The sequence below is a fragment of the Tupaia chinensis genome, unplaced genomic scaffold, assembly GCF_000334495.1.
Source record: "Tupaia chinensis unplaced genomic scaffold, TupChi_1.0 Scaffold000270_1, whole genome shotgun sequence".
NCBI classification, from domain to species: Eukaryota; Metazoa; Chordata; class Mammalia; order Scandentia; family Tupaiidae; genus Tupaia; species Tupaia belangeri.
The window spans coordinates 5,962,835-5,976,507 of NW_006159750.1; the positions used below are offsets into that span (position 1 = coordinate 5,962,835).

The 13,673-nt window shown below is 41.9% G+C and overlaps 1 protein-coding gene and 1 pseudogene across 1 annotated transcript in view; both read left to right on the plus strand.

The window, feature by feature from the left end:
- The first annotated feature begins 2,185 nt into the window (after window positions 1-2,185).
- The window catches only part of AHCYL1 (adenosylhomocysteinase like 1), a 50,209-nt gene continuing 38,721 nt past the window's right edge, over window positions 2,186-13,673 (plus strand). Inside the window, exon 1 of the mRNA XM_014588216.2 lies at window positions 2,186-2,205. The gene's annotated coding sequence lies outside the window, so the exon portion shown is untranslated. The remainder of the gene's footprint in view (window positions 2,206-13,673) is intronic.
- Window positions 5,310-6,409, plus strand: LOC102481535 (uncharacterized protein C12orf73 homolog; annotated as a pseudogene).

A 13,673-nucleotide genomic window follows, 5' to 3' on the forward strand; every position in this document is an offset into this window, starting at 1 on the left:
TTACCAGATGCAAACCCAGAACCCTCCATGTGGGTTAGCTTAGCAGAGTATTGCATTACTGTTGTACCATCCTCTGGCCTCTGAACAATGGTGGTGGTATTTTGATTTTTGCCATAGGGCATGTGCAGTTGCAGTTGCAGGAGAGAGACAGGGGAAAGTGAGAAATCTCACACACACACACACATACCCTGGGACAGTCACTCCACAATCTCTTTTCCTTCATTCTCCACTCAGGATTTTGGACACACACACACATGCAGCCTATGTGATTTTCAAGCTGCCAGGTTCGGGACTTGAACCATGGTTGGCCATGGGGGAATCCTGCACCTTAACTATCTTACAATGGTTCTTAATCTTTTTCTTTTTTTTTTTTTTATGGTTACTAGAGGGCATGTGTTGGTGGTAGCTACAGAGGGGGAAATAGCCCCCAATGGGATATAGTCACAGTACAGTCCCTTCATTTCTCCATCCTTCTGGGATTTTAGGCACATACACAAACATGCCTGGCATATTTTTCATGCTGCTGGAGCCAGAATTCAAACCACGCAGTCATCCATATGCAGTCTGGCTCCCTTAATGCATCCTGGGTTCATATCCAGGGACCTTTCTGAGGTTGCCAGGAGTGGGCCACGCCAATGATCTGCACTGTCTGAGACTTGGGGTGGATCATAGCATGAAGACCCTGTTGGGGGTTCCCATCTCTCTTTCTTGTGGGGGAGAGAAACTAGCCACGGTTCTTAATCTTTTGAGTCAGATTTTTCTAAGAATTTTATGAAGGGCTGGTCTTGTGGCTTAGTGTTGGGTCATTGGAGAAGTCATGATACGTTTTTGCATAGAAAAACAAAAATACTGGGGCTGTAAGTGGCATGGTGGTTAAGGGTGCTGGACTCCCACATGGCTGACTGTGGTTTGAGTCCTGTACCTGGTGACTTGGTTTCATACTTTCCTTCACTCTCTCTCTCTTTCACTCTGTCCCTCTCTGGTCAAATTAAAATAAATAAATAGGTAATATAAAATAAAATAATTTGTTTTAAAGAAAAACATAGAAAAATATGTCATGAGTTTATCAACAACCCAGTAGTTACAGGAGCTGGATCCCATATGTCTGGCTGTGCAGTTTGAATCCTGGCCTAGGCAGCCTGACAAACACGTTGGGCATCTGAGTCTTCTCTTATCCTGCTGACAGGATGAGCAGGGAGGTGCTTTCTTCATTTTATTTTCTCTGTCCATCGCTGATGTGTGCACGCATGCTTGGCTAAGAAAAAGAAGAAAACCTGATTTTGATGGTCAGATCTCTAGGCTGCGGTATCTCTCTTGTTTACAGATGAGAAACTGCTAAGATAGTAAGTTTCCAGTCTGTAATTTGTCCTTGTGGTTTGGAACAAAGCTGAGGTTGTTGGTGGTGTCACCTCCCTCTTTAAGGATGCTCCACAGCTCTCAGGAGACTCATTAGAAATGCCTTGAGGGTTCAACTCAGGAACTTAGGCACACTGAAACCAGCATTTCAGCAGCTTTTGGGGTTTATTGTACTAGCCAAACCCTACTCTTCATGTGAAGTGTGAATGCCCCTAAAGCTCCTTGGCTGGGTCCATAGAATCATTTGGAGCAGAGAGCTCCCATTCTAGATTGAGTATCAAAGCTAAACAAAATTGTTTGCTTTCCTGTGCTTTAAAAATAGGTTTGATTCCAGTATACTAGTCATGGATTCCTTAAAACAGGGATATGGTCTGAAAGTATGTTGTTGGGTGATCTTGTCGTTGTACAGTCATAGAGCGTACTTGCACAGACCCACGTGGAACCTAGGCTGTGTGAGCGGGCTCTTCAAAAAGTTCATGAAAAATGAGTACTAGGATTAAGACTGTGTAGACCTCAATTTTTTTGCACCAAAATAAACTTGTACTTTAATTCCATTTTTTTCTACAAATTTATTTGAAGTTAACTTGTGTATATGTAGTATGTTGTGTCTCACATGTAATTTTGTCACTAAGTGTCTAATGTAAAAATTGTGTGATGTCATTTCTAGGAGAAAGTTGAACTCATGTGGTGGCTTTGACTTACTTTTTCTAACATAGATCCCTCTCACAGGGGTGATATGAGAATACAAAGAGCTGCAGATGAGAAGTTGCAGATGAGAAGTTGCAGATGAGAAGTTGATGAGAATTTCCAGCAGATCAGTAGGCCCTTTTATAATGCCAGAACTAGGAGGTAAGGAAGAGACCTTTCAGTTGCATGGCCCCGTAGCATGGAAACGTAAGGCAGTGGACTTGAGACACCTTAGGCACCATGGGAGGGTAACTTGAATTTCTCACCATCAAAATAGACAAGTTTTAAACCCTTAGCATTAAAGAACATTCTGCCCAAAGTTGGTACTAGTATTCTGGTTTTCATATGCTCTTCATTTAAGAAATGTGAGGCTTTCACTTAAGGTGCTTGAGTGCGGGGACAGTGATGGATTGAACAGTTTGGTTTTGGAATACATGCTGGAACCCTGAAAGTAATAAACAAGAACTTTACCTGAGTAAATTCCTGGTTCTTATTCTGCAACCCTGGCTGCCCTTCCAAGCTCCATGCTCAACAGCTATATGTGTCCTTGTCTTTGAAACACACCTCATTTAGAATTACAATCTTCTGGGAACTGGGCCAATGCTTATGCTTGCCAGAAACTCAGGCTCTAGTTGATACTAAAATTTGTGTATGTCTTTTTTTTTTTTTTTTTTTTTTTAAAGTACTTGACTTAGGCAGAATTCAGGGAAAAGGTAGACCTTCAAAATTTTGCTGCTTTGGATTAGGTATTTTTATAGAAATAGCAGATGTGTTCAGTTGCACTGGTAATACTCAGCTTCCTTTTGGTGGCCAGGTGGTATCCAACTTATAATTCAATACATGAGTTTTTGTTTGTTGTTTTTAGTTTTGCTATAGGATATGTGTGCTTGGCAGAGAGAAAGAAAGGAAAGGTAAGAAATTGTTCCATTGAGACTAACAGATGGCGTAGTGGTTACATCCCTGGACTCCCAAATGGCCGACTGTGGTTCGAGTTCCAGACCTGGTGGCTTGAAACTCATCCTGGACGCATGTGCATGTTTGCCCAAGATCCCAGAAGGAGAAGGGACTGTGGCATGACTAACTCCCGTGGGGAGTGATGTCTCACTTCCTCTCTCACTCTCTCTCTGTCGAATGCATGTGCCCTATGGCAAAACAAAACAAAACTCATAAAAGAAAAAAAGAAATCATCCCCCAGGGGGATAGTCACACCATAGTTTCTTTTCTGGGGATCTTAGGCATACATCCACATATGCCCAGCTTGATTTCCAAGCTGCCAGATCCAGGACTCTAACCACACAGTTAGCCATGTGGAATCCAGTGCCTTAACCCCTACACCACCTGCTGGCCTAGTTAACTTAAGGTTTTAATGCCCTGCTTCTGAGCAACAGACTTCTTAGCAAGCAAAACATGAAGATTCCCAGTATTCACATCTTATGGGGAGTAGCCCAGCTGGCTTGTCTTACTGGACTAGATGAATCGTGAATGTTAATTATACTGATCAATACAGTGGCCTTGGTAACAGACTTGTAGCTGCTGTAGAATCTGTTTACTTCAGGTTTATAATAGAAAAGAGACCAAGCCAGTTGGGGACATGGTGTTCTCATTGTAATAAGCTGTATTGTAAGTCCAAGGAAAATGCATCCTCGAGGGGCTGACCTTATTGCACCCCTACCCCAGGATTTCCCAGAGGGAAGCATAGCTCTGGAGGTGGTTTCTGTCCTTGCTTGCCAATTGAGAATGAATCGAGGTTGACAAAGGCTTGGTTCTTGGGGGAGGTGGGATAAAGGATGTTTATAAATCCAAAGGGTTAGAAGGAGGGCACCTATGTTGAGACCCATCACATATTATTTCTCTACCTAGTGTGTAATTAGGAATGGAGAGATGATGAGGTTAATGCCAGTCCTAGCATGCAGGAGAAGGAATCCCTACCGTGTGGGGAGTAGCGGGCTCGTAATCCTGCACATTCTTTTCCAACTCCATGGGAGGGGATTAGTTTAGAGCTGGGCATGTTTGGAATGAGAGCACTTTGCCAGTTTTTACTGAATTTAGACCAAGTAACTGTAAAAATACAGTCCCTTTTTAAAAAGACAGGCTTTCTGTCATGTTCTCCTAACCTATTGGGAATGTATCTGATGGATAGTCTATACTTGACAGATGAGGTTGGTATTAAAGGTAGATTCTCTACTTCCTTTGCCCTATTTATCTGGGAACAAGAGGTATCTAACCTATTTGTTCTCTTTGTTCCTTGAAAGGCTGATAAACTCATCGCTCTTGTGTTTGCTTTTTCGGATCCTACCTAGATTGTTTCTTAGATCAGTACTTTTCACAGAGTGGGGAGGAATAGAAGGCTTCAGCTACCTGGGGGAGCTTTTTCAAAATATTCATTACCGGGACCAGCAGGTAGCATGATGGTTATGTCACTGGACTCCCACGTAGCCAACTGTAGTTTGAGTCCCGGACCCAGGGGCTCAAAACTCAGCTGGATGCATATGTGCCCAAAATACTGAGAGGAGAATGGAGAAGGGATTGCGGTGTGGACATCCCCCCGGAGGGGGCGATTCTTGCTTTCTGTCTCTCTGTCTCTCTCTAGTGAGTGCACACACCCTGTAGCAAAAAAAAAAAAAAAAAAAAACACCCTGTAGAAAAAAAAAAAAAAAAAAAAAAAAAAATTACCTGGGCTCCAAACTACTTGATCAGAATGGGGAAGAGGCTCTGGGTAAAGGGTCAGGTCGAGAATGGGTTGGCATTTTGAAACAGTTTCTCCAGAAAAACTTGAAAAATCCCAAATTTAGAACCATTCTTTTAGGCTACCTAGCAAAGTTGGCCAAAAATTGTTGCAGAATCCGATATTAGGTTGGAAATGTAGCCACCACCCATGTGGATAGCTTTGATGTGGAAAAATCTCATGTGCCTCATGTGAGAGGTCTTGAAAATAGTCTACCCTTAACTCCTCCTCCCCAAAGTTTCAGAGTAAGCCATGATCAGAAATCAGGGAGCCTTGCTTGACAGCCTGCTATGTTCCAGGATCTGTGCTAGGCACTTAGGATACATCAGGGAACAGAACAAATAATTCATACCCTATAGAGGTTATGTTCTTGAGAGGTCATTATTTGGACCATTTAAGTCTAGTGTAGTGGATCTTTTTTTTCCCCAAGAATTATTTTGACCAGAGAGAGAGAGAAAGTGAGAAAGCAAGCCTCCAGGTCTAGGACTTGAGCCGAGGTCAGCCATGTGGGAGTGTCCAACACCTTAACCACCACACCACCTGCTGGTCCCCTAGAATAGTGGTTCTTAACCATTTGGGGTTTGGAGTTCTGTCAGTGCTGTGTACATATTCCAGAAAAAACGCACACACACACACAGTTTGTATATAAGCGGAAGTTGGAAGCCTGAAACCCATCTGTGGATCCCAGGCTGAGAACGTGGAATATTTGTCTGGAATTAAGCCTCTGGTTACTGGGATAAAGCCAAGCCCTGAGTTGGGTGTTTGAGATTGTTATCTCCTAGCCGGGCTGGGTCGTATTTTCTTCATTAGCCAAAACAATTTGCAAAGAACACAAGAATGTCTGTAGAAAAAATAGAGAATGGCCAATCCTCTAAGTCAGCAGCATTTCTTGAGTCTATATTCTGTTTGAAGTGCTAAGAATGGTTCTGACTCTCTGTCCACACTCCCACCTCTAGTTTCTGGTTGGCTGAGCTTCCTGACTCAGTGGATTAAAAATCAGGTCAGAGTTAGCTGTACATTTCCTCCAGGCTAGGTCGATAGGGTCAGAGCCTGGCGACCATGCCTGCAGGCGTGCCCTGGCCCACCTAACATGAAAATGTTTGCAGCCAGCCTCCTGGCCATGTGCGCAGGGGCCAAAGTGGTACACAGGTACTACCAGCCCGACTGGAAAATACCTGAAATTCCACCAAAGCCTGGAGAACTCAAAACGGAGCTTTTGGGGGACCAGCAGTTAGCGTAATGGCTATAACGCTGGACTCCCATGTAGTCGACCACGGTTCAAGTCCCGGACCCAGTGGCTTAAACTCAAGTTGGGCACATGTGCGTGCGTGCCCAAGATCCCGAAAGGAGAATGGAGGAGAAGGGATTGCAGTGTGGCCATCCCCCGTGGGGGGTGATTTCTCGCTTTCTGTCTTTCTGTCTCTCTCTGTCTTTCTGGCGAGCGCATGCGCCCTATAGCCAAAAACAAAACAAAAAAAACACCTCTCCAAAAAAAAAAAAGAGCTTTTGGGACTAAAGAAGAGCCAACAGGAACCTCACATTTCTCAGCAGTAGAATCTTTAGAATACACCTCTGCCAAACATTCTGGGAATAAGATTATAAACCTTAAATAAGTATTTTTTAAATGTATTCAGTCAAACTATCCATCCTTAAGTACCTGACCCAATGCTAACTATACAGGGAGGTGCTCAGTAGATACCGACTGGTACCTGGAAATTAAATTATGGTTTGACTACTATTTCTTGAAAACTGCCAAGAGCATACTATTAGCTTCTTGAATGGTTCGGAAAACACTTAGTTTTTGTAATATCATGTGAGATAGAGTATTTGCAGTGTCTCTTGCTATTCTAATCCTGTTAATTCCTTTGATTAGCAAATGGGAATTATAAATTTTAGTATAATAAATCATTTTGACAATGAAAAAAAAAAATCAGGTCAGAATGTGAGATTTTCCTAACATGCCAATTAATATTATTAATTCCTAGAACAGAGTAATAGTAAAATTATAAATATCATTTTAGTGAAATCCTGGCTTCAAAATAAGGCCAGAAATTACAGAAGGAGTTGATTGATGGCTGCTGAAATAGCCAGAGTAAAGATTAAGAAAAATAATTAGGGGACCAGCAGTTAGCGTAATGGCTATGTCGCTGAACTCCCATATAGTCAACCGCAGGTGGAGTCCCAGACTCGGTGGCTTAAACTCACGCCGGGCACATGTGCGTGTGTGCCTAAGATCCCAAGGAGAATGGAGGAGAAGGGATTGCCATCCCCCCGGGGGGTGATTTCTCACTTTCTGTCTCTCTGTCTCTCTGGCGAGCACACGCACCATGTAGCAAAAATCTCTCCCAAAAAAAAGAATAAGAATTGGGAGAGGGGTGGGGAAGAAAGGCCAGAACTCAAAGCCAGTTGACTAAACTGGTGAGCAGGTAGCTAGGAAAGCAGCTTCCTCCTTAAGCCAAAACAAATGGTTCTGAAACTTGGACTAAAAAAAAGAGAAAGAGAAAGAAAGAGGAGACCAGCTGATGACATAATGGTTATGTTGCTGGATTCCCACGTAGTCGACCATGGTTCAAGTCCCAGACCTGGCAGCTTAAAACTCAGTCTGAGCACGTGTGCGTGCATGCCCAAAATCCCAAAAGGAAATTCCTAGAGGAGAAGGGATTACTGCATGGCTATCCCCTCTTGGGGATGATTTCTCACTGTCTTTCTCTTTCATCTTTCCCAGGAACTCACATGCCCTATAGCAAAAAGCTCTCTCAAAAAAAAAAAAAGAGAGAGAGAGAGAGATTCTTCGTTTTTTTACTTCGTCTGTCACTGAGGGCAGAAGGGCAGATATGGTTTGTTTTATTTACACTAATGTACTAGTGTGTCTCTGTCCCTGGAATCATTGGTATTTGCTGTGAAAGAATGGCCAAACCTGCCCTGGGGTTAGTATAGTGTGTAGTATGTACTGCAGAAAAATGAATGAAATATCATTTGAGTCACAGGGAGAATTATGTAGAAAGGCACAGATTTACAGATGTACAGAGAGTCTTGTGCCAATTCCACTTTTACGTCCCTTAAATCTGACCTATAGCCTAACATCAGGCTAAGACCTCTCTATATTAAGTATTATCTTTACAGGAATTGTTTTGTTTCTCTGCTTAAGGTATAAGGGAACATTCCATATACATACTGAAAGATTGCTAGATAAGGACTGTATTCAAGGCTTTCCAGGCTAGACTTGTATAAACTCAGGTCCCATTAGAGAACGGAGGCTACACTCCTCCCCAGAGGAGTCTGTCTGTCTGGCGAGCACACGCACCATGTAGCAAAAATCTCTCCCAAAAAAAAGAATAAGAATTGGGAGAGGGGTGGGGAAGAAAGGCCAGAACTCAAAGCCAGTTGACTAAACTGGTGAGCAGGTAGCTAGGAAAGCAGCTTCCTCCTTAAGCCAAAACAAATGGTTCTGAAACTTGGACTAAAAAAAAGAGAAAGAGAAAGAAAGAGGAGACCAGCTGATGACATGATGGTTATGTTGCTGGATTCCCACGTAGTCGACCATGGTTCAAGTCCCAGACCTGGCAGCTTAAAACTCAGTCTGAGCACGTGTGCGTGCATGCCCAAAATCCCAAAAGGAAATTCCTAGAGGAGAAGGGATTACTGCATGGCTATCCCCTCTTGGGGATGATTTCTCACTGTCTTTCTCTTTCATCTTTCCCAGGAACTCACATGCCCTATAGCAAAAAGCTCTCTCAAAAAAAAAAAAAAGAGAGAGAGAGAGATTCTTCGTTTTTTTACTTCGTCTGTCACTGAGGGCAGAAGGGCAGATATGGTTTGTTTTATTTACACTAATGTACTAGTGTGTCTCTGTCCCTGGAATCATTGGTATTTGCTGTGAAAGAATGGCCAAACCTGCCCTGGGGTTAGTATAGTGTGTAGTATGTACTGCAGAAAAATGAATGAAATATCATTTGAGTCACAGGGAGAATTATGTAGAAAGGCACAGATTTACAGATGTACAGAGAGTCTTGTGCCAATTCCACTTTTACGTCCCTTAAATCTGACCTATAGCCTAACATCAGGCTAAGACCTCTCTATATTAAGTATTATCTTTACAGGAATTGTTTTGTTTCTCTGCTTAAGGTATAAGGGAACATTCCATATACATACTGAAAGATTGCTAGATAAGGACTGTATTCAAGGCTTTCCAGGCTAGACTTGTATAAACTCAGGTCCCATTAGAGAACGGAGGCTACACTCCTCCCCAGAGGAGTTAGGAGGCTCTAGATGGTTCTAGATGGCCCTAATTGCTCTCCAATATATAGAGAGCTGTGAAACAGCTCTGAAACAGTGCAACCTGCTTTTTTTTTTTTTTTGCCAGAGGGCATGTGCACTTGCTTAAAAGAGAGAAAGAACACCTCCCAATGGGGCATGGTCATGTTGCATCCCTGTTCTTCTATCTCTTTATCCTGTCAGGATTTTAGGTACACAGGCACATTCAGCCTGCATGTTTTTCAAGCCTTTGGGGACAGGATTTGAACCACTCAGTCCAGCCATGTGAAATCTGCTCCCTTCACCACTAGACCATGGGCCTGCTATGAATATGAGGGCATCTTGTTTGTCCCATGTGCATTAAAGTTGAGGCTATCTAACATAGGGGAGTATAATCACACCCGTTACCTTGATGTTCTGTTTTTAAAGGAGCCTTTTTCTTTTTAAATTGCCAGAGGACACATGCGCTTGCCAGAGTAAGTGAGTACCCCAATGGGGCCTGGTCACACAGTGGTCCTTTTCCTCCATTTCTCTATCCCAGCATGTGTGCACATAGACCTGACTGAACTGTGGTTGGCCAGATGGGATCTGGCTCCCTATGCACTGCACTATGGGATTGACCCTCAGAGAAACTCTTTAAAATGACTACATTAGAATTTCATACCTTACCTTCTGGGACTGTTTAAATCTGTTCTGTAGTTCTAGTCAGATTGCGATGCTAGTTAAATTCTCCTACTCAGTTTTATGGGAAAAGCCTATTTTTTTTGAAGAATTTTTTCCTTAGGGTGGGTACACTCACTGGAGAGGGAGAGAGACACAGTGAGAGGGAGAGTGAGAAATTACCTCCCAGGTGGGAATGGCCATATCACAGCCCCTTCTCCTCTATTCTTCTTCAGGCACACGCACCCGACATGAGTTTCAAGCCACTGGGTCCGGGATTTGAATTGCAGTCAGCCATGTAGGAGTCCAGCAGCGTAACTGCTATGGCATCTTCTGGCCCCAGAAAAGTCCTGTTTTTAAAGCCATATAGCCAGAAAAAATGTTCACTTATTCATTTAGTTGTATTTTATTTATTTATTTACATTTCTCTCAGCTTTATTAAGGTATAATTGACAAATAAAAACTGTACACATTCAAGGCATACAATGCGATATTTTGATATATGTGTACATTGTGAAATGACTACAACAGTCAAACATAACCTTACAGTTACTTCTTTTTTGGTGAGAATACTTAGGGTCAACTTTCTTAGCCAATTTCAGGACTACAATACATTATTATTAACCGTAGTTACTGTGCTATACATTAGCTCTTCAGAACTTACTCATCTTAGGGCTGCAAGATCACTCTCTTTAATCAGCATTTTCCTATTTGACCCACCCGTTGACCCCTGGCAACCACCTCTCTAACTCTGTTTTTATGAGTTTGGCATTTTTTTTTTAGATTCCATATATAAGTGAATCATTTAATTGAGTACTTTAAATGTCTACCATGACTATGACGCTTGCCAGAGTAAGTGAGTACCCCAATGGGGCCTGGTCACACAGTGGTCCTTTTCCTCCATTTCTCTATCCCAGCATGTGTGCACATAGACCTGACTGAACTGTGGTTGGCCAGATGGGATCTGGCTCCCTATGCACTGCACTATGGGATTGACCCTCAGAGAAACTCTTTAAAATGACTACATTAGAATTTCATACCTTACCTTCTGGGACTGTTTAAATCTGTTCTGTAGTTCTAGTCAGATTGCGATGCTAGTTAAATTCTCCTACTCAGTTTTATGGGAAAAGCCTATTTTTTTTGAAGAATTTTTTCCTTAGGGTGGGTACACTCACTGGAGAGGGAGAGAGACACAGTGAGAGGGAGAGTGAGAAATTACCTCCCAGGTGGGAATGGCCATATCACAGCCCCTTCTCCTCTATTCTTCTTCAGGCACACGCACCCGACATGAGTTTCAAGCCACTGGGTCCGGGATTTGAATTGCAGTCAGCCATGTAGGAGTCCAGCAGCGTAACTGCTATGGCATCTTCTGGCCCCAGAAAAGTCCTGTTTTTAAAGCCATATAGCCAGAAAAAATGTTCACTTATTCATTTAGTTGTATTTTATTTATTTATTTACATTTCTCTCAGCTTTATTAAGGTATAATTGACAAATAAAAACTGTACACATTCAAGGCATACAATGCGATATTTTGATATATGTGTACATTGTGAAATGACTACAACAGTCAAACATAACCTTACAGTTACTTCTTTTTTGGTGAGAATACTTAGGGTCAACTTTCTTAGCCAATTTCAGGACTACAATACATTATTATTAACCGTAGTTACTGTGCTATACATTAGCTCTTCAGAACTTACTCATCTTAGGGCTGCAAGATCACTCTCTTTAATCAGCATTTTCCTATTTGACCCACCCGTTGACCCCTGGCAACCACCTCTCTAACTCTGTTTTTATGAGTTTGGCATTTTTTTTTTAGATTCCATATATAAGTGAATCATTTAATTGAGTACTTTAAATGTCTACCATGACTATGAAACAAAGATTCAGTAGTCATACATTACTTCAATTGAGAATACTTCAATAAAATTAATAGCCACAAGAAGTTTATTTAGTCACAGTTGTCAGTCAGAGAGGTGGTACCCGGAAGTGGAAGATATCAATGACAAGATTTACCTTTTTCTTTTTCTTTTTCTTTTTCACATGGTGTCCCTAAATAGAATTTTACTCTTTTTATATTGGGAAAATTCAACTCCACTAGATCTTTTAGGCATGTTGTAAGATGCAGGGTGACTTGGAGCAATTGCTTTTTGAGTGATACACCACAGATAAGAAAGGAACCTAGAGGAATATTTTCAGTTAAGGGCATGTTTGCTGATTATGTTAAGTGTTAGTGTGTGAAAGAAAAATTTCCCTATCAGCACAGAATAAGTAAACTACAATTAAGGTATATGTTGTGTTTTTTGTTTTTGTTTTTGTTTGTTTGTTTTTGCTCTAGAGCAGGTTTGCTTAGCAGAGACAGAGAGGGAAAGTGATAAAACATTCCCTAGGGGCATGGCCACACTACAGTCCCTTCTCTTCTGTTCTCTGGGGATTTGGGATACACAGACTCCCACGTCTCATGTGCTTTTCAAGCTGCTGGATCTGGGACTTTAACTGCTCAATCAGCCATATGAGTTCTAGCACCTTAACCTCTTTGCCACCTGCTGGCCCTGTTGCATATTTTAAAGTATGGCAACATCTCATGAAAATAACCAGTGGATTTCCTGGGTGACCCCCCCAAAAAATGTCATTAATCAGTTTTAACCATATCAAATTGAAAATCTTCTTGTATGAAAACAGATGGAATTTCTGCAGATTCTTTTGTCCTGGTGAAGGTCAGGATTAGATTGCGCATACATTCTCCTCCTTAACTCTCCATGTCCAAAAGATAGCAGTGTATATGCTGGCATGGAGCATCTTGCTTCTAGAGTATTTGGGCTCTGTTGTTCTCTTCTCACCTTTCACAAATGTAAGGAGCAGTGCCTCTTTCTCTCTCTCTCTCTTAGAATTACTTACTTAATTGTATTATTATTATTTTAATTGGTTATAGGGCATGAACACAAACCGGACAGAGAGAGAGAAAACATAAGAAAACAAGCCACCAGGTCCAAGATGTGAACCACGGTTGGCCACGTGGAAGTCCTTATTCATCACGCCAACTGCTGGCCCCCAGGAGCAGTACATTTCATTGTATAGATCATTTTTACCTCTCCCAGAATTAATCAACATTTTGGCATTGAATGAATTCTTTTTCTTCCCTAAAGCCCACAAATGTTCATCTGGTATTGTGAGCTCAGAAAGCTTTGAGGGATCAGCAGTGTTCCATAAACTGACCCTCTGAAAATAAAGGGGAAAGCTGCTGCTTCCCCAGCCTGCCTGTTCTAAAAGAAAGAAATAGTACTGGGCTTGCAGGTGTTCTTTGTTTGTTTGCTTTTATATGTTTTTTAAAATCCGTGTGAATCAGTGTTTGTAGCAAATTGCAAAAGCAAGTCTGTTAACCCCCACCCCTGTTTTTTATTTCTCTGTGTAGTGTAGATGCTGCACTCAGAGGAGTCCAGAATGTTTTAAATACAAATCCTTGGTAAACCATAAGTCGCTAATGTTGCAGCAGAGCACTTAAAGTCAGAAATACAGGCATTCATATACTCGGTGGTCACAGTACTGGAAAGTGTGAATTTCAAGCTGCTTTTCTGATCAGTTTTTAGGAAAAACCTGATTTAGTGTTCTCAGGTGGTTTTTGCCATAGTGACTTATTCTTTGTATGCCAAGAGTTCAAAATAGTTTGAAAAATATTTAGGTCAATGATGTTTCAAGCAGTATTATTTGACAAAATTCACCACATAACTTTTCCTATACAGAATTTAGTTTTGACTTCGGTTTGCCATCCACTGTGAAGCAAAAGATCTTTATTCTTGTGCTCCTGTCTACTTTACTTGTTAGAAAATAGCTGTTCATGGGAACCAGCAGTTAGCGTAATGGCTATGTCGCTGGACTCCCATGTAGTCGACCGCGGTTCGTGTCCCGGACCCGGTGGCTTAAAACTCACGCCGGGCGCGTGTGCGTGCGTGCCCAAGATCCCGAGAGGAGAATGGAGGAGAAGGGATTGCGG